The sequence below is a fragment of the Tursiops truncatus genome, chromosome 1 (genome assembly GCF_011762595.2).
Source record: "Tursiops truncatus isolate mTurTru1 chromosome 1, mTurTru1.mat.Y, whole genome shotgun sequence".
In the NCBI taxonomy this organism is placed as follows: domain Eukaryota; kingdom Metazoa; phylum Chordata; class Mammalia; order Artiodactyla; family Delphinidae; genus Tursiops; species Tursiops truncatus.
Window position 1 is genome coordinate 42316846 of NC_047034.1, and position 21951 is coordinate 42338796.

The 21951-nt window shown below is 42.0% G+C and overlaps 1 protein-coding gene across 5 annotated transcripts in view; it reads right to left on the reverse strand.

Moving 5' to 3' along the window:
• PTPN14 (protein tyrosine phosphatase non-receptor type 14) overlaps positions 1-21951 on the reverse strand; it is a 170176-nt gene that overhangs the window by 53715 nt on the left and 94510 nt on the right. The gene's annotated exons all lie outside the window — the stretch shown is intronic.

Sequence of the window (21951 nt, forward strand, 5' to 3'; positions counted from 1 at the left end):
AACCCAAAGTACGTCCTCCAAGCAGCAAAGTTCAGACGGACAGAATGTGCCCATACACAACGTCAACCTCAGACTACACCACTGTTCTAGAAACTAATACAGCGTTATTGTTTCCTCGCCAGTAAAATCGCACTTAGAAATCTCCTCACCCCAAACCTTTACATCCCAGGACTCCATTTCCTTTGACCATACTCTTAGAACACAGCTACCTCTAGAACAGTCACACTTTTTAGGCATTAATTCTTGGCAAATGCTAACCACCTTTTTGCTCCTGGTAACCATAAGTCTGTACTTCTTCAAAATTTTGGCATGTCAATCAAGGGAGCTCAGGAGTGACCCAAAGCCCAGCTCTCGTGGAGAGAGGCAATCAGCCCTGAGAGCTAATTATTGCTGCCTCTACCTTGATATCATGGACATCACCACATATCAATCCAATACCTATTTGAACAGAACAATCAGGCTCGACAAAATAGTCTCTACTTCTCTACTCTTGGGTTTATGGGACAAGGTAAAGACAACCAGGTCTGTCTCTGGTGGGAAAACCTACACTCAAATTAGAAGGACCAACACTCGGCGTTATCTAAAGTTTTTTTTACTCAAACTTAATGTCTAATAGAAAAACAACCTATTTTTCCTACCACCATTCTATCTTTCACCTAAAGTATTCAAAATCATTTTACAGCGTCCAGTATCGAATCAATAATTTGACTACTTGTCAATATCAGTTGACTAAATCGATTAATGTACATAACAGGTACCTTCACTGCTTTTCTGAGACAAGTCCCTGGTACCTGTAGAAAACCTTTGTGTCCACTCACCACTCTGAGCTCAGTGGACACTGCCCTGACCTCACCTAGTCATTATATCCTTAGCTGGTTAGAGGCATCGTGGATTCTAAATCCCAACAAATAGGAACAGAGGTTTCATATAAGACCCTGTGATTAACAATCTTTTGTTGGTAATGAAGTGGCAGCTCTGCTGTTTCTGAATGTGCACAATTGGAGCTAATACTAGATAGAATACTTTGAAAAATCCTGTGAAGTTGAAGGTACCACCTTCGTGTGTGTGTGTGTGTGTGTGTGTGTGTATTTTTTTTCTTTGTTGAGGGAGTTTCTGGCAATAATATATGATAGAGGGAAAAGGGGAAGTCATGACCTGCCTCTTCATTCGTCATAGGAGAGAATCAGAGTAAATGAAAACATTTTGAAGCAATAATTGTAAACGAATTAAAAGAAACAGCATGAGAGTGAATCAAAGTATTGAAGACTAAAGAAACCTGAATTGCTGCAGTTAAAATATGCCATGTTCCCCTCTGGCTTCCTTTTTTCCCCTGTTCACTGAGGTCAAGTCCCCAAGCTCTGGCATATTTTTCAAATGTTTCACACCAGGTGAGTCACCATCACAGAAGGGTGGTCCCATGCATTCCCATGATCCACGTGCCTGCTGTGTGCCTGAATGTCTCCCATCTCAAGGGGGAAGAGACAGCCAGCCTGCACATGGCAAGCGCCAAGGATCGCAGGTTCCATGGTTTCATTCAGCAAACCAAGAGCTCCAACAGAAATGCTTTACACTAGCACCTTTGCTTCAAGGAGTGTGCACCCTATCAAGTACAAGCAAAGCTCAGGGCTTCTATAACCTTACTTAAATAACAGATTTATGCCTAAAAACATAACCTAATAATGCACACTATTAGTTCATCTCCTAGGAGAAAGCTCAGTAAAACCTAAGCTAAGAGGGAAACACAGGCTTCAGAAGGCTTCTTCTCATGCAAAGCTACAGCACATGTTTTCTGTTGCATCCTCCATCTTCTTTCATGGTTTGTCCTCAGCACCCACCGCCATGCTCTTTCCCTGTCCCCAGCCTGGTTCTTGGTTTTCCTCTGGCACCTGTCTTGTGCTTCTGGGCCAGTTCTCCAGGAAACAGTAAAAGGTCCACTCATTCACGTGAGGAAACTTTTCCTTCAAGAGATTTTAGGAATTGCCCGGGAGCCATTCAGGGAAGATCTTTTTTTTTTTTTTTTTCCCCAGTACGCAGGCCTCTCACTGCCACGGCCCCTCCCGTTGCGGAGCACAGGCTCCGGACGCACAGGCTCAGCGGCCATGGCTCACGGGCCCAGCCGCTCCACGGCATGTGGGATCCTCCCGGACCGGGGCACGAACCCGTGTCCCCTGCATCGGCAGGCGGACTCTCAACCACTGCACCACCAGGGAAGCCCAGGGAAGATCTTTTATGTTTATAACCTAGCCAGTTCTCAAAAAGGAGAACACGTTCTTGTAGAAACCCAGGCAAGCAAGGGGGTCCTTAGTCATCAAAGACCTTTTAAGTACCAAGAGTTCACTGTGAAAGCAGATAGGTCTTTGAAGAAGAGCCACTTAGAATCTGAAGACCATACTTTCAAAACTCGGGGAATAAGAAGAAAAGAGGGATGACGAAAAGTATTAACATCATCCTATGGCCAGAGGAGCCCGCTGTGTCTTTCTTCAGAAAAATTAAAGGATGTTTAATTTTTTTGTTAATAAAAACAAAAAAAAAACAACCAAAGGACTAAAAAAACAAAATCTCACAATAGGAAGGAATGTTAGTGTTTATTAAAGAAAGGTACAATGGGATTCTAAAAACAACAGCAAGAACAACACGCACAAAACCCAAAAACCCAGACAAACGAGAAGACACAGTTTCAAGGTGGGAAAGGATGGTAACGTTTGCCTACTCGTCCGTCCTATTCAAACAGTGTTTGAAACTCTTCTACATGCATTCACTCCTTCGTATCTGGAGTTGTTTCGACTCATTTTCTGCTCTCCAAGCCCAGGGGACACATGGATATTAACGACTATTCATTAAGCACTTCCTGTACGTCTAAGTCGGCTAGACGCCGAGGACATCCTGGAGAAGGCTAAGACAGTCTGCCCTGCAGGGATGCTCATCACCTCTCGGGCCACCGCTGTCACGTTTCTCTCTCCAGTGCAGTATTTAAGGGTTTAATGTTTAAGAACCAACGAGAAAAGCATCTTAAAAGGTGTTATCCTAGCATTATCTGCCACAGCTAGTGCCTTGTACACGTCACCTTGGAGGCAAAAATGATTAGCTGAGACCTTGGGAAATATAATCCACAGCACCCAACAAAACAATAGTTATAGTTTTCTTACGCTGCTGATCCCAACTTTCATCCACAATTATCACTTCTATACAATGTACAAGCAGGTTCCATCTATTATAGAGCCATCCCACACTAGGCAACAGCGAGTCCCAATCCACTAGCAAGGAACACCAGGATTGTTCCTGGTCATTTAGGTTAAATGTAGGCTTGTGCTGGTAAGCAAAACCAAGGAGCTGAAGAATGCAATGCCCCTGTCTGCAAGCCATCCAGACTACGAGAGAATCTGAACAGCGTTAATGATATGGTGTGATTGCCATTTGAGATTGTGGATGTTACTACATGAGATCACAGAAACAGGAATGGAATCTGAACCACTTTGCTAATTGATTGTTTGCTACATTTCTGCTCAAAAGGTACTTTTATAAGATATAATAATTCTATCCTATATGAAGACCAAATTAGAGAATATGAGCTGAAATTCTATTTCTAGAATGTTTGGTTTTTGCTTATTTTTGATTAGAGATTCAATTCTAACAGCAGTAAAATATAACACTGAATCCTATTCTGGAAACATGCAATTTCATGGAAGTATACTCCACTCCACCCTGTCATAGCTTTGGGTGGAGGGGAAAAGAAAAAAACCAATCCTTGTGCCAGGAAAGTAAGTATTTGCCAACTTTCCAAAGGGATCCTCTTTGAAAACCCAAACCCACAAGGAAAGCTTTTAAATATTTTTTATATTCAAAGACTTGGAAATAGTCCATCTGACTGCTGAGGTCCAATGAATGGCTTTAGGTGAAGATTTTGCTCTCCCTCTAAGAACTGGTGAACGTAATTATGCTTATTGAACAAGGGTAACATTTCTATTTTCAGTTTTTTGTTTTGTTTTGAATCTCCAGAGATTAATTTATGGATTGAATGCAAGTTTCTCTGGGTGAAGCAGTAAAGGCTTCCTGATAATTGGTGCTATTAAACATCACACTTGGAAACTGACAGACACTATAAACCCATCCCTAGAGGTCTCATCTATCTGGAATACTTCTATCCAAACTCAAGAAAATATGTGACTTCTCCATGTTCTTTCCGCCCCCTAAGATTTTGAAAAGAAAGGTTAAAAAAATGCCACACTGGGGCTTCCCTGGTGGCGCAGTGGTTGGGAATCCACCTGCCGATGCAGGGGACGCGGGTTCGTGCCCCGGTCCGGGAAGACCCCACATGCCGCGGAATGGCTGGGCCCGTGAGCCATGGCCGCTGAGCCTGCGCGTCCGGAGCCTGTGCTCCGCAACGGGAGAGGCCACAGCAGTGAAAGGCCCGCATACCGCAAAAAAAAAAAAAAAAAAGCCACACTGAATTAAATCAGTAAAGCCTGCATTCAGTGGTATCAAAGGACTCTTTCAAAATTACTCCCCATTACATTATCCTTAATGTTTACAGATGTGCTGCTAAGATCTTTCATCTCTTATTTTAATTTATATATGAGGGCTTTATCTAAGCACTTATGCAAGTATATTTCACATGCAGGTCTGTTAATACTTCTCAGATTGAGAAATTCCACACGGTATTCTGGAAAGTATGGACTGTACTGCCACAGAACCACAAATAAGGCAAGAGAACCCAGAGGCCGAGTACGTGCTGCTTTTAAAATATTCCTCCCACCCCTCTCACACATGAAATATTCATTCCAAGTCCAGTTCAGCAGAAATGCCTCAAACAGGGAATAGCCATGAAAATCTGAAAACTCTAAGATGTGATTTAGGTCATGCTTCTACCCAAGGGCTCAACATAACTCAGCCTAAATCACAGGATGGTGGAGACAGGAGGCTGGTAGGCCACTATCGCTGCTCTGAATGCTGCCACTCTCCCTGGGGCCTCCCCTCCCAGAGCATCATAGCCGAATTAACTCTGAGACTAGCTTCGAGATCAGTGAAATGGAGGAGGAAGTGACACATGCCAATCCCAAGCAGAAGCCTTCCAAGCCCGTGCCTGGTTCCCAGCTCTGCTTCCCTCTGCCCTGAGACCTGCAGTGTCCAGGTAGCACTGCTGCCTGGTTAGCCTGACCACCAGGGAAAGAAGGCAATGGACACAGCACACATGTAAGGTAGCAAGAAATGAGCCTTTGGCTCTGAAAGCCACAGAGAGGTGGAGGTCATATACTATTGCAGCATGACTTAGTGTTAAGCTACTTAATAAGGGAAGGATTTCGAAAACTCACGCCCAGCTCTTCTGTTTCTAGAGAAGAAAACTCTGTTGAGGAAGGAGAATGACTTGCCCAAGGTAACACTGCTCCTTGAAGGCAGGACCACACAGACCAGAGCCTGGAGCTCCTTTTCTGCATGGCAACCTCAGAGGTGATGAGAGTGGGATGGGATTCCCAGCCATTGTAGGCAAGTCATCAATTTCACTGAAGTCTAAAAATAGAAATGAAAATACAAACACCACTGCTGGGTGATTTTCAGGATCCCAATGCTTCTAAGGAAGGGCTTCAACAACCAAGCTGCCCTCCCCTCCCTCATCTGTGCCACAGCATATGAGACAAGCATTGACATAGAAGCTTTTCTGTAAAAACATATTACATGACATGTTTCATACTTTGGCCCTTGGATTTTTCAGATCTGTTTTTTCTCCCAGCAGCAGCCTCTGGGATATTTCACTTTCCTCCCGAAGGTAGAAGGCAGGCAAAGGAGATTGAGTTATGCATTCTAACGACTCATTGACAACTTCATAAGACGCATAGAGGGATAAAAGTAAAATCTAGAGATCGGGGTCTCCAATTAATAGGCTCCTACCTAGAAGGAGAGGCTGTACGCAGAAGCCGGTGCAAACTGGGCCCTTAAATGTATATGTTGCCAAATGCAACATTTTTTAAAAAGTAAACAGCAGTTCATCATCAGTAACACACAGTCTTTACTGCCTTGCTTTGAGTAAAGATACTTCTATATTATATATCATTAAAAGTTACTCAGACTTGGGCTTCCCTGGTGGCGCAGTGGTTGAGAGTCCGCCTGCTGATGCGGGGAACACGGGTTCATGCCCCGGTCCGGGAAGGTCCCACATGCCGTGGAGTGGCTGGGCCCGTGAGCCATGGCCGCTGAGCCTGCGCGTCCGGAGCCTGTGTTCCGCAATGGGAGAGGCCTCAGCAGTGAGAGGCCCGCGTACCGCAAAAAATATAAATAAATAAATAAAATTAAATTAAATTAAAAAGTTACCCAGACTTCACTCTGTTAGTGAAGTTACCCAGACTTCACTCTGTTAGTGAAGTTACCCAGACTTCACTGTTAGTGAAGTTACCCAGACTTCACTCTACTAAGGTATTAATAACACTTGAAGCTGTCTGATCAGCACATACCACCCATGCATTGATCTCTTTTACCCCCACTGCCCAAGGATACCTGAGACAGAAAGAAAACGCTCTTTCGTAGTTAAAAACAGGTGAGTGGAAGCACTCTGTATGCTCTAACTGCGGACCTGCAGTGTCACTGCTGCTGTCAGACAGCTACATCTGCCTTTCCCTCCTCTACAGTTCAAGGTCAGGCAAACCCTCTTATCTCTTCCCATGTACATGGTCAGTAGGGATGTGACAATTTAGAGAGAGGGAGCACATCAGTACCATCCTTAAACTCCTCAGTCTGTGAAGCTTTTCCATAAAACTACTGGGGTGGGAGGACCAGAGAGAGAAACCAGATTGTTTTGTCATTGTTATTATCAAGAAAAGGGTAAGACTTAAAATGTCCTTTCCTCACTAGAAAACTCCCTTTACAATCAGCAATATCAGAAGAGTCTTGCTAGAATGTACTGGAAACCCAGTTCTCCCAGGACAGTGCAGTAGGTACCAAAACGCTCGCATTGCTTTCTGGTCAGCATTACATTGGGCAACTAAGAAATAAATGTACAAGCTTTCTACCATAAAAGACAAACGTGGGAGGCGGGGGGATGTTGGGGACAAGCTGTCCTAGAATTCTGGGACACAGGTTGGCAAAGAGCATAATTTTAACTCTTACATTGACAGAGGTACCAACACAAGAGAAACAGCACATTCCAGCCATTTCAAAGAGTGTTCACAGCTGTAAATCCAGATAACGGACAGGGTGGCCCACCCTGCTCTCCACCTGCCAGGACCAGATAAACAGTACATACGCGGGCATGGAACCAGACAAACGGGAAGGCTTGCCTCCCTCGGCCCCTCTGTCCTCAAAGCCCCCGAGAAGATTTCAGTGTGTGATTATTCGGGTATAATAATGTGTTTGGTTCCTGAGCCATGCACTATCTAAAATCTCTTCTATTTAATGAATGTTCAAGTTGACAGTCAATTAATACTCTGCATCATCAAGCAGCTGACAAAGTCAGCGTTCCTGCAACTATGCAAAACTGAAATAAACCAACAGGGAGGAAGAAACGAAAGGAAAAGGCTAAAACCAGAACTCCACAAAGAGAACCTTAAAAGGAGAGGTTTTTCGTTTTGCCTTTTTTACACCACAAGCCAACACACGTGCGTACGTGAAAATACAAACACGTGCATACACTCAAACACATACAGACAAGATTGTCCTGGCAGAACTTCAGTTCCAGAGGTTTTCAACATTCGCTGATCAATATCCTATTTTGCCAGAGACACCTAACTTCTTACTGAGACTCCTTAAGTTTCAGTGAGTCAAAGGATTGCCATTCTTTCCTGAAAAGGATAATGTTTGTTTAAATGCACACAAACACACACGGGCCTTAATGCTAGTGAAAAAAGGCCAATAATAGCCAGGTGTTGCAAAAGAGAAAAGCATGCCCCAACCTGATCCTTACTTTCTGCTCTTGAACTCCTGCATTAATTACAACAAATTACAGGGAATCGAAGTACAGTTTACATGTATGATAAACTCCCTAATAATAGCTTATAATTCAATCAAGGGTTCTCTTTAAAATAGAAAAACTCATTCTCTACAACACATCCTAGAGAGAGAGCATGAATACCCTGACAGCACTTCTTTCTGTCCCATTCTACGCTATTGGGTACAGATTCCTCTGTAGCAATCACACCAATGGAATTGTAAAGAGCCCAATAGGTTTCACTGCTGTGGACTGTGATGCCTTGAACTAGGAAGACAAGGCAACAGCACTAGAAATACCCAGGCTCAAAAGAAAACACTGTCCTCAAGTGTGTGATGTTAAAACAGAACCTGAGTCTGTTTTGCTCCGGCTTAAAAATCTCCAATGACTTGGAAGAGTTCAGCAGTTCCTCAAACGTTAAATATGGAGTTATCATCTGACCCAGCAATTCCACTCCTAGGTATATACCCAAGAGAACTGAGAATATGTGTTCACAAGGAAACTTGAGCATGAAGAGCAACATCATTCATAATAACCAAAAAAGAGGAAACAGTCCAAACGTCCATCAACTTATGAATGGCTAAACAAAATGTTTATTCCATGCAATGGAATATTATTTAGCCATAAAAAGGAACAAGGTATTGATACATTGCTACAACACGGATGAACTCTGAAAATATTATGCTAAGTGAAGTAACTCAAGACACAAAAGGCCACATATTGTATGATTCTATTCATATGAAATGTCCAAGAACAGGCAAATCCATAGAGACAGAAAGTAGATTAGTGGTTGCCAGAGGCTGGGAGACAAGGGGAGGGGAAAAGACTGCTAATGTTATGAAATTAGATAGTGGGAATGGTTGCACAACTTTGCATACATAGTAAAAACAACTGAATTGTATACTTTAACGTGCTTAAAATAGTGAATACCATGTTATGTGAATTTTATCTCAAAAAAACAAAATATCCAATAACCCTAATCAGGAAAAACTTCAAACTCCTGATACAGTACACCAGATTCTTCATGATCCACTCAGAACTACTTTCTTTTTCATTTCATGTCTCACCACACAGCATATACTTGAGTTGTAATAAGTTTACTGTGCTTCCCAATACCACCCCCTTCCTGTTTCATCTGTCTGAATGCCCTTGCCCATCCTTCTCCATTTGGACAATCATCATCTACTCATCCTTCAGAGCCCTGTTGAAATGTATGTCCTTTTGTAAAAGCTTCCCAAATCCTTTCATCCAGTTAGTGAACCCCTCTCCCAGCTCTGCAAGCACGTCACCCGGGTGACCCTGCACTGTTGTCAGCACCTCTCCCGCTCCACACAGACTGGGGACCGGGTCTTTCCATTTAATGTCAGTACCTGGTGCCAACTAGACACTCGATAAATGTTTCTGAGTAGATGAAATACTGACAGAGAAACAAGGACAGAGGGAGGAAGCGAGACTAGTCACCTCACAGGAAGATTATTAGATGTTATTTCTATGGTATGAAAGAGGCACCTGAAAGTTTCAGAAATGTAACCCGTCACATACCTGTTTTTAGGCAAAGGTAAACAATATTCCTTCAAAGACCTAGAATAGTCAACACAATGCTAAAGGAGAAGAATCATGTTGGAGGAATGACACTACCCGACTTCAAGACTTACTATAAAGTTACAGTAATCAAGACAGTGCGGTATTGGCAAGAGAAAAGACAAATAGATCAATGGGACAGGATAAAGGGCCCAGTTACAGACCCACATAAATACAGTCAACTAATCTTTGACAAAGGAACAAAGGCAATACTATGGAACAAACATAGCTTCTTCATCAAATGGTGCTGGAACAACTGTGAATCTACATGCAAAAAAATGAATCTAGACACAAACCTTACACATTTCACAAAAATTAACTCAAAATGAATGACAGAACTAAATGCAAAATGCAAAACTAGCAAAATCCTAGACGATAACACAGGAGAAAATCTAGATGACCTCGGGCATGGCAATGACTTTTTAGATACAAAGACACAAATTCATGAAAGAAATAATTAATAAACTGGACTTCATTAAATTTAAAAACCTCTGCTCTGTAAAAGACAATATCAAGAGAATTACAGACAAACCAGAGACTGGGAGAAAATATTTACAAAAGGCACATCTGATAGAGGTCTGATCCAAAACATATAAAGAACTCTTAACACTCAATAATAAGAAAACAAATAACCCAATTAAAAAACAAGCCAGGATTTCCCTGGTGGCACAGTGGTTAAGAATCCACCTGCCAATGCAGGGGACATGGGTTCAAGCCCTGGTCCGGGAAGATCCCACATGCCGCGGAGCAAGTAAGCCCATGCACCACAACTACTGAGCCTGCGCTCTAAAGCCCGTGAGCCACAACTACTGAAGCCCACGTGCCATAAGTACTGAAGCCCGCATGCTTAGAGCCCGTGCTGAGCAACAAGAGAAGCCACCACAACGAGAAGCCTGCGCACTGCAACCAAGACCCAAAGCAGCCAAAAATAAATAAATAAATAAATTTATTAAAAAAATAAAAACAGGCCAAAGACCTTAACAGACACTTCGCCAAAAAAGATATACAGATGGCAAATAAACACATGAAAACATGCTCCACATCATAAGTCATCAGAGAAATGTAAATTAAAACAACAATGAGATGCTACTGCATTACCTAGCAGAATGGCCAAAATCCACAACACTGACAACACCAAATGCTGGCAAGGATGTGAAGCAACAGGCACTCTTCATTCGTTGCTGGTGGGAATGCAAAATGGTACAGCCACCTTGGAAGACAGTTTGGTGGCTTCTTTCGAAACTAAACATACTCTTACCATACAATCCAGCAACAGTGCTCCTTGGTATCTACCCAAAGGAACTGAAAACTTATGTCCACACAAAAGCCTGCACACAGATGTTTATAGCAGCTTTCTTCGTATTTTCCAAAATTTGGAAGAAATCAAGATGTCCTTCAGTAGGTGGATGAATAAATGAACTGTGATACACCCAGATACTAGAATATTATTCAGCACTAAAAAAAAAATGCACTATCAAACCATAAAAACACATGGAGGAAACTTAAATGCGTATGACTAAGTGAAAGAAGCCAACCTGAAAAGGCTACATACTGTACGATCCCAATTATATGACATTCTGGAAAAGGCAAAACGACGGAGACAGTAAAAAGTCAGTGGTTGCAGGGGGAGGATGAATAGGCAAAGCACACAGATTCTTAGGGCGGTGAAAATACTCTATCTGATAATCTAATGATAGATACATGTCATTACACATTTGCCCAAACCCATAGAATGCACAACATCAGAAGTGAACCCTAGGGCTTCCCTGGTGGCTCAGTGGTTGACAGCCCGCCTGCCGATGCAGGGGACACGGGTTCATGCCCCGGTCCAGGAGGATCCCACATGCCGTGGAGCGGCTAGACCCGTGAGCCATGGCTGCTGAGCCTGCGCGTCCTGAGCCTGTGCTCCGCAACGGGAGAGTATGGAGATGGTAAAAGGATCAGTGGTTGCAGGGGGGGAAGATAGATAACATAGAGATATAATCCCAGCAACTGCCAAACGAAGCCAGTTCTTCTGTCGATGAGGTAATGTCCCAGAAATGAGGAGAAGATACTAAGGGCTTGATAAATGTTTGCTGAATGAATGATGGAATGAAAGTAATGAATTAATTATAAATCCAGAGAGACGATGATAAAAATAGAAGTTCCCAGCCTATATTAAATCACATGGTTAGACCCACAGGGTATCTGATTATTACTGGTGACCAGGAAACTCAGTATGGATAGAGGTGAATGGGGAGACCACTGGGTACCAGGATGCTATCTTCTTCAAGCCATTTTCCTGCTATCGGAGCAGGACAGCACGAAATGGAGGCCTTCTTCAGTTCTCATAAACGAAATGTGCTGGTCTACCCAACTCTCACACACCCACTGGACTCAAGAAACAACTGAAGATTCTATATTGGCCACAACAAGGCAATGACAAGCGAGGCCAAGGGAACACCCTCCAGCTGTGGGAACCTCTAGTCTAAAATAAGTGTTGGAAGGGAAGAATCTGTCACTGACTGTGGGGGTTTTTTCTGCTCACAGTGACGGGCTGAGAATCCTTCCTGCCTTTAGCTGTCTTCCGCCAGCCCTGTCCCTGGGCTCTGACACCTCAGTACTCTGTGTGACCAGCACCACGTCCGTCCTTCCTCCCAGCATCTCTGTCATCGAAATCATGATGAAATCCATTGTGCTAGCTCTTAGTTAGGGACCCAGTTTTGTCCCTAACTAAGACTAGCCAAATCTAATTTTACACTCTGGTTGCTGTTTTTACTTATTGACCAACTACGTTTTAAATCTTTTTCGTCACTAGGCTTCAGGCTTCAGTGCTTAAACTCTGCAGCTGCCCACTTAACCCCATGTTCTCTTAGCCACTTAATGCACATTTCCTCATATTCACAGCTTAAAAATGCCTGAGACCTAACAGAGTGACCCATATTAAAAGTATATTTTAAAACACTGATAGAAAAAAAACACACACATAAGCTAGATGGGTTGTTCATCAGAAATAGCAAAACAGCTGCTATTTCTGCTCAGAGGTCAGGAACATAGGAGATACCTTAAAATCCTGACGGATGATCGAAATTTCCATTGTGGGGGCCTATTGTGACCAACCTCACCTCACTTTCTATTTGGCCAATGAGATTCACGTTCAACTTCTCCCCAGTCACAGCACTTCCAAATCACAGCCTTCATATATTTCGAATGATGACAGGCTCATCATCTCTATCAAGCCATAAGCACTCTGAGGGCAGGAACACACCAGTCTTCGTTCAGTGATTCACAGACCCAACCGATGATCCCGGACATGATAACTGCACAATAAAACACTATGATCATTTACTGACTCAGAGAAGCCCAGTGGGTAAAATAGAACGCTTTCTTTGGAAGTCAGCCACCCAGATGGTTGGCACAGAAGACTACTAGACTCAGCAGCAAAGCGAAACCCCCAAATCACCTATTCTCCAGGTAACGCACAATGAAGCCTTTCCCAGCCACCAAACCGGAGTAATTCATTCCATCCTCTGTGTTCCCACAGCGTTTGGTAACTCTAACATGCCTAATCAAGGCGATGTGTTTAGTTATGGGGATTTCTTTCTGCCACCTGGGCTACTGTACGAGCTTGTTTTGTACGTCTTTGTATTTCACCTCAACACCTAGCATAAAGTAGGTCTTCACTGTACCTCTACATTAGAACAAGACATCACGCCAGTCGTACGTGATGTGGCCTTACTTAAAAGCCAGTTAGTTACAGACTAGCTGAAAGAAACTTTACATTGTTCCCAGGGTGGTCTGAAAGAAATAATACAAACATACCACATGTGCATCAAAACCTATGGAAGACTTGAATTCTCCACGATTGAAATTTTCATCAATTTCTCTAGATGTTAAGAAATCAGAAGATTCAAATAATCCTTAACAATAACCGTGCTTTCCATCTGTAGAGTTGTCTTCCAAGTGTTTTCACGTGTAATACGACACGTCACTTCATATTCACAGCCACCTTTGAAGACAGTCACTACAATTTCCCTTTTCCCCGTGAGGAAGGGGAGGCTCACAGAGGCAAGGTGACTTGCCAAGACTCCTGATCTTACAGTCAAGTGCTCTTTCATGACAACATTGCGCCTGCGTAGTAAACTGGCACAGTCTGTAGTTTCTGTAAGTGTGGAGCATAAACCTCAAAGGAAAAATTGGAAGGAAGAAAAAAAGTACAGAAGACTGTAAACACATTACAACATGAATCCACTGACCACTTACTGGATTTTTACTGCTGGAAATGAATACTACTTTTCTTTTGCAGAATCTTCAAAAGCAGCTAAGAAGATCAAATGTGGCAACAACTGCCAAAGATAAAATACCAAACCAGCAAACATCTCACTGCCCAAGAATCTAGCATCTTCCTATGCTGTGCTTTCTGCCAAAATTGTCGCTGATATTTTCAGGCATGAAAATGTCTCTCTACAATTCTTCCTTTCAAACCCCTTCTGGGGCTCTAGGATCAAAGGACTAGATACTCCATGTGTTGAATGCAATTTGACAATAATTTTAGATGTCCTTCCTTCCGTTAGAGTTTCAGTTTACTAACTGCCCCAGTCTCTACGCAACCCCCAATACTTAGTAGACTTTAAGGTAGGAACTTTTAATTCCTAGAAAAGAAAATGATGACCCAAAGTGACAATGAACTATACACAGGTGGAAAGAAGCCCTTTGTTTAGGTATGGGGGCAGGGAAGGGGGACTGTCAAGCAGAGGACTGTAATTCCCACATCAAAGAAAATTCCTCATTCCTCATTTCTTCCATTTCATGCAGAAGGCTGCTGGAAACACATTTCTCTTTTTCACTCTGTTTAAGAATTGAAAATTTTCTCATTAGAAACCAGAGTAAAAACATATCAAATGTTTCTTTAGGAACCCAAAACCTAGGTACACAAAACCAAGAAGGTGCCAGTTCCAGAGAGTCAGTAGCTGCACGGGGCCTGAGGTCATGTTCAAAAGACAGGATTCCTACAGAAAAGTACAAACTCCCCCTTAAACAAAAAGCTCAGTGGGCTTCTCCTAAAAAATTATGACTGCAGAAAATATATGGCCTGCTATATTTTGTTAATATGTTCACAAAATCACTACAAAATCCATTGGTTAGTAATCATAGTAAAAATGGTCAAATTCTATTACCACAATGATTTCTGAACCTCTTATAACACTTTTATTCAAAAGTAAAGCCAACGTAGACCCAATTTACTGGTAAAGTATTAGAAATGCACAAATAAGTATATTCAATGATGCATTCATCCATTCAATAAAACTTAACGAGCACCTACTACATGCCAAGAGTGGTTCTCGGCACTTGGGATAGAGCAGTGGCTAAAAAGTCCCCATCCCTGCTCTCGTTCATGTAGGTTACATTCTGGTGGGGACCGACAAGCAATAATTAATTAATAAGTAAGTTCGCTGAGATAAAATCAGGTAAGAGGTATAGAGAGTAACAAAGTGCAGGTGGTCAAGAAAGATCTCTCTGATAAGATGAACTTTGAGCAGAGATCTGAAAGAAATGAGGAGCTAGCCATTGTGGGGGCGCGTGGTGGGGAAGTGTGGAGGATGCTCTCGTTCCAAGCAGATAAACAGCAAATACAAAGGCTTGCAAGAAAATGTGTGGTGATGTGTTCAGGAACGGCGAGGCGGCCAGCGTAGCAAAGAGTGAGCAAGAGGTCAAACGGCAGGGAAAGGAGGATGAAAGACAGGGAGTGGCACAGATCGTAAAGGGCTTCTACCACAAAAGGTCAGGATTTTGACAATTCTAAGATGGCAAATCAGTGGAAGGAGCTGTGCAAGGAAGCTACATGAACTGACATACGTTTAAAAGGATGGTACTGGCTGCTGTATAGACCTCGAACTGTAAGGGGCAAGGGTGGAAGTAGGGACACCAGTCAGTAGAAATGACCGTGGACTGAGGTAGAGCAACAGCCATGGACATGGGAGGAAGTGGTCAGATGCTGGACATATTCTGAAGGTTGGCTACAGGGTGTATGAGAAAGAGAGAATTCAAGGATGACTGCAACATTTTTGACCTAAGGAACTAAACTAAAATCTTTAGATAAAGGTCTCTCCTTTTTGGACAACTGGCAGACTACTTTTTAACAAATAGATTTGGGGGAAATGGATTTAACTGTTGGTTTAAAAAAAAAAATTATAACCAGATTATGTTTTACTATTACAAGTTCATCAAAATACTTCAAACATTTGATTTAATCTTTTTTAAGTTTGGAGGGGGGGTGTCTTTGATATAGTAATGGATTCACTCTTTTTTTCACCATTCTTTTTCTTCTTCTTCCTCTCCCTTGTCCCCCCGCCCCCAAATCTTCTGCTTTGTATTTCTGTAAAAGCAGAATGAAGTTCTTAGATATTTCTACCTGTTTTCTATGATCTGAATTTTGAGTCCTGATCAACAACAGCAAGGAGGCCCATGTAGCAAATGTGGAGTGAGCAAAGGGACACGTGGTAGGAAATGGGAAATGAAATACTACTCTCATCCAGCATCTGCAAAACCCCTGCGAAGCCCAAACCATGGGCACTTCCCACTTGATCTCCATTATAAAACCGCCATACTTTAAAAACAACATCCTCCTCATCAAATTAAAGAATAATAACACTAAAAAAAATCTGCAGTATAACTTGATGAGAAAACATGCACTGAAAAGATTAGGGAGAAAGGAAAACCAAGTGTTATTACTGTGTAATTACTAGTCCACGCATTTTCTGTTACTTAAATTTTACCTTTATGAAAACTCATCTAGAGACACTATCCTCTTTACACTGGCAACTAAGTCCTGTACACGTTCCACATAGACCTAAGTCCCAAGCATTTCTCCACTTTCTCAAGTTAGTACATTCTGTATAATTTCCATCAATTCTTACATAAAGGAATGACTGGTTTATAGACAGACATTTCCTCATCAAAGTCATAACCATAGATTTAAGTCAAACCTAAAGAAGAATTTGACTAAAAACTTTTTAAAGAACAAACATAGTGCACCCTTCTATAGTTTATTATATATATATGTTTATATAAATACCTTCTATATGCTTATCATTTCTATGGAGGGACCTGTAATAATTATTATGTGAAAAGAAACCATTTTGGGGGAACTGCACAACATTGTTTCCCAATTTTTTTAGAGAATTTGGTATCTGATTTTAATCATTCAGCTAACTAGGTACCATATGCTCTTATAATTCCCTGAATTTTATAAAAGGGAAGGGGACATTCATAAACAGCTATAAATATTGCAAAAATGTGACCTTCGTGAGGGAAGGCAGGGACTTTGGCTATTTTGTTCACTGCTGTATCTCCAGTTACTAGAAGATTCCTAGCACACAACAAATGCTCAGGATATACTTATTGAATGTATACACACACACATGAATGAGTGAATGAAAAACCTAAGTGACTGGTATATTGCCCAAAATGGTTGTCTAAGCTAACTCAAATATAAACTATAAAAAATTGTGTTGTTATACTAGTTATTCCATGCTAAGGATAAATATGTGGTATTTAATAATAAAATATTTTGGGGAAGTACTAAAGGTGGATAATTGTTTTTCAAAACATAGGGTTTTAGGATGAGAAGAAAAAGTAAAAGTGGTCTCTTTATAATGAAAATACTGAGCACTCTAGACTTAAAGATAGCATTTTTCCTCACTGACTACCAAATTAAAACTCTAAAGAAGAAACAACATAACTTAGTTCCAGGATATAGAGAGATTTCATACCAGGAACCTGTGACCCAATAGTAACAGGAAAATCTTGAACTTCAAAATATTCTTTTTTCCAAGAAATCAAAAAGCTGATTCAAAAAGATACAATTATTTCTATAAGATAGAAATTTTTAACCTCTCCTGTGGTATAGGAGATAGTATTTAACAGATTAAGAAAATAACAAGAGAGACTAACTGGTTGCCCCAAGGTCACACAGCAAGTTAACAGGGGCACCAAAAGCAATGCAGAACTGCTGACTCCTGGTCTTCTCTATTTCTGGCTGAAACCACATTGATTTAATAGGATTCAACAAGTGGATATGTCTTTGTTGGCAGAAAGGAGAAATGAACTTCATCATCTCTATCTTACGGATGTGGAAACTGGCTCTCAGAGGGCAGTCACCTTCATGATTTACAAGGAGTAAAGGGGTGAAGCCAAAATACAAATTCAGGGCTCTTTCTGCTACAATGTAGCTGCTTCCTACCACATTTTAGAACACCCTTGAGGAATTTACACTGCAATTTTCTTCTCCTCTCATATAGTTTCCTAGGAATGTTCTCCCTTCAGAATGTTCTCCACCTTCACCCATCAGTGAGCCCCTGCTACTTATGGGAGTTACCTTACCCTTTAGGTATGTGTGGGAGAAGACAGCCTACCACCTTTGTCTTCCCTTCCAACGGTCCTGATTCACCTATCAAAATCCAACATCTTCTTCAAAGTCCAATTCAAAGTCCACTGACACTTCACACTTCGAGTTACCTTTATTGTCAACTTGACTAGGCCACCATATCCAGATGTGCAGTCAAACACTATTCTACAGGTTTCTGTGAAGCTGATTTTTTTGTAAGATTAACATTTAAGTCAGCAGAGTAAAGCAGATTATCCTCCATAATGTGGGGAGGGCCTCATCCAATCTGTTGAAAACCTTAAGAAAGAAACTGACTTTGCCCAGGGAAGGGGCAATTCTGCCAGCCGCCCACCTTTGGACATAAACTGCAACTCCTCCCTGGGTGTCCATTCTGCAGGCCTACTCTGATGATCTTGGATTTGCCAGCCCCCATAGTCCTGTGAGCCAATGCCTTAAAAGAAATCTCCCTCCATTGCTACAGATCCCGTTAGTTCTGTTTCTCTAGAGAACCCTAATACACTTTCCCAAAGTTTCCTCTTACCATTCCACCCATGAAAGGTACCGCCAGTTGGCATCACCGTATACTAGTGATACCTTCAGATATTTTTATGTGACCATCTAATCTTCCCTAACAGACTGAAAAACCCATAGAGGACAGGAGCGCCATCTCGTGCCACTCTACACTTAGGGACTAATAAATGTGCTGAATGAATGTCCAGAGATGAGTCTGGAAGGCAGAGGAGGCTTCCAAAGCAGGAAGGAAAAGGGAAGGAGGTGATACTTCCAGTACTAGCAAAGAACAGAAAGAACTGAGCAGCTCAGGTGTCAAGAAACATTGAAGAGACCGGCCAAACAAGTATAAAAGGTGAACGGAAGGAAGTAGAAGGCAATAAGGAAGACACAGCCTTGCAATGCTTCAAATGCCAGTGTATGTTTATCTTTGAGGCAATGGTAAGCCCTCAAATCAAAAAGGTTTTTGATAAAAGGAAAATGATGAAAACAACCACCCTTAAGAAAAATGCTTAGAGTTGGTGTGTAGGTGGTATGTACCACAAGATGGGTGGGAAAGATACAAGTTAGGAGGCCAAATAATAATTACGATAATAGTGTCAGGTACTATAAAGCATACTTTTCCATTTACTAACCAGATTAATCCTCGCGAGATCTGTTCGTGAAGAAACTAAATCATAGAAAGGATAAATAACTCACCCGAGGGCATACAGAAGGCAAGTAGCAGAGCTAGCATTCAACTCCAAGTCTGTCCAACTCAAAAGCCAGTTGTCCTCACCACTTCACTGTATCTCAGGCCAGAGGTAAGAAAACATGAAGCGGGGACAAAGTAAGCTGGAATGGATTTAAATGGAAAGCGGGGCAGCATAGGGGTAAACATAGCTTCTGGAGCCCCACTGCGTAGGTTTGAATCACAGCTCTGTCGCTTGTTCATATCTGGGGGCAAGTTACTCAACCTCTCTGTGCCTTAGTTGCCTATTCTGTAAAATTAGAAAAAACAGTAGTACTAACTCTAAGAGTTACTGTAAGGACTAAGTGACTTAATACATACAAAGATCTCAGAACTGTGCCCTGGCACACAGTAAACAGTTAACAAATGTGAACAGTCATTATTGTTAATATTAAGAAAGATCAGTAATTGTAATGACCTGCAGCTGAGCAAGTGCCAGAGTACTTGCTTTTATGTTTACTGATGCGCCCTCGTGGCCTCAAGCACAGTAGGCACACAATATATATTTATTTTATAAATAATGAACGCAATATAGGGAGCAAAGAGAAAGCAAGATCAAGTTGCTAAGATTTTTCAGCCTGAAAATTTGCTTTTTATTTTCCTGGTAGTAATAAAAAATTTTACAGAACTGCTAGATAAAACTAATATATGCATGTTCAGCAGAAATGAGTCCACTTGTCAAAGCCATATGCAAGAATGTCCATAGGATACGTACTAGAATGTCTATAATACACATACTAGATATGTAAACAGCAGCACAGTTCATAGTAGCTCCAAACTGGAAACAATCCAAATGTCCTCTCAGGAGAATGTGTAAATTGTAGCATATGCATATATTGGAATATTAGGCAGCAATGAAAAGGACCGAGATCTAACTATACATATATTGTTATATGGATGACTCTCACAAAATGGTGATTAAAGAAGTAAGACACCAAAGAGAACATACTGTATTATTCCACTTAAAAAGTTAAAAAAAATATAAAACTAATCTATATTTTTAGAAGTCAGGATTATGGTTACTCTGGGGGGATAGAAACTGAGAGGGAACATGAGGAAGGATGTGAGGAGCTGGTGATGTTCCCATTTTTTTTTCTTTTTTTTGACTGTGTTGGGTCTTCGTTGCTGCACACAGGCTTTCTTGTAGTTGCAGCAAGCAGGGGCTACTCTTCGTGGCGGTGCACGGGCTTCTCATTGCGGTGTCTTCTCTTGTTGCAGAGCACAGGCTCTAGGCACGCGGGCTTCAGTAGTTGTGATTCGCAGGCTCAGCAGTTGTGGCTCGCGGGCTCTAGAGTGCAGGCTCAGTAGTTGTGGCACAGGGGCCTAGTTGCTCCGCGGTATGTGGGATCTTCCCAGACCAGGGCTCGAACCCGTGTCCCCTGCACTGGCAGGCGGATTCTTAACCACTGCGCCCATCGGGAAAGTCCCGATGTTCCGATTTTTGATCTAAAGACTGGTTACATGGGCATGTTCACTTTGCAAAGATTCACTGAACTGTACCCTTTGATTTCTGCATTTGCCTGTATGTGTCACCCTTTAACAAAATTTACCTTAAAAATGATTATTGGTAGAGAAAGAAGATGACAATGAGACTCCAAGTGGAAGTAAATTCCAGAGCGTGGAGGAAAGGTCAGGGCCTGGTATAACAAATGACATAAGGAAAGAGAGCCCTGGATGACTCTAATTGCCAATTTATGACAGGCAAAGAATCACGGATTTACCTATAGGAAAATGAGGTATATAGGGAAGGGTATAAGGTCAGGAGAGGTAGCAGGAGGGTAATAGTTCATCACTGTCTGCCTTTCTGGATCCTACAAGATTTGGTTGTGCAAGGGTGGGCGAAGTGCCCCAGGTAGAGGTGATCAACAAATGGTTCTGTCATCATCACCCCAGGGAGCCTGAAGCAAGACTATAACACGCAAGCAGAGGGGCTCCCATGAACGTAGGTTCCTTAAGAAAAAGGCTGTATTTTGCATATACTCCAGTGCCGTGCACACAGTACATACTCAGTATATTCATGAATGTGTTCTAGACTGTCCTCTGTCAACAGGAAATCAAGAATAAGATGCGGGTAAGTGGTACAAAATTAAGACATCTGTCAGAAATTACCTCTAAAGTCTGAAGATGATTAAGCTCTATGGCAGATCATAGATAAAGAAAAATTTAGAAGAGCAGAGTTCTGGCAAAGCAAGGACCAGATAAGGGAATGGCACCAGGAGCCCAGGAGGGAGGGAATTTCAGGAGTGGACTCGCCATGTCTAGTGTTGACCGGGAGTAAAGAGAATAGGAGTGGAAAAGGCTCCCGGTTCTAAGGTGGGGTGTCCCTTGGTAACCTTCAAGGGGCCCATGTGAGCCAAATCAACGACGTACATAATTTCTCAAGGGCTCAAGAAGGAATGGATGAACAAAAAATAATGGAAGCAGTAAGTAAATAAACAGAATACACGCAGGAACACCAGGCATCTGAAGGTAAGAGAGATTTTAAATGGTAATTAGGAAGTAGAAAGCTGTGAAATGAATATTTTGGGATGAATTTTTGAAATAGAAAAAAAAAAGCCTGGTTGAAAATAGAAGGCAAGGAATCTATGAGAAGCAGATATTAAAGATATTTGAAAATTACCAGAAACTGGACCCAGACTGGGGAAAGCGTTGAGAATCAAGAAAAAAGGTTGAAAGGTCAACCTGCTTGCAGACAGCAAACACCCAGTCCGTGGACCCAGGTGAAGGGTGGGAGTAGAGAAGCAGCAGCTGGAACATATTAAACAAGGATGTGGGCACAGGACAGCACTCCGGAAGCAGACACCTGCCTGGGCTTCTTTGCTCTGGATCTGATCAGACTGGTTTCTTTAAAGA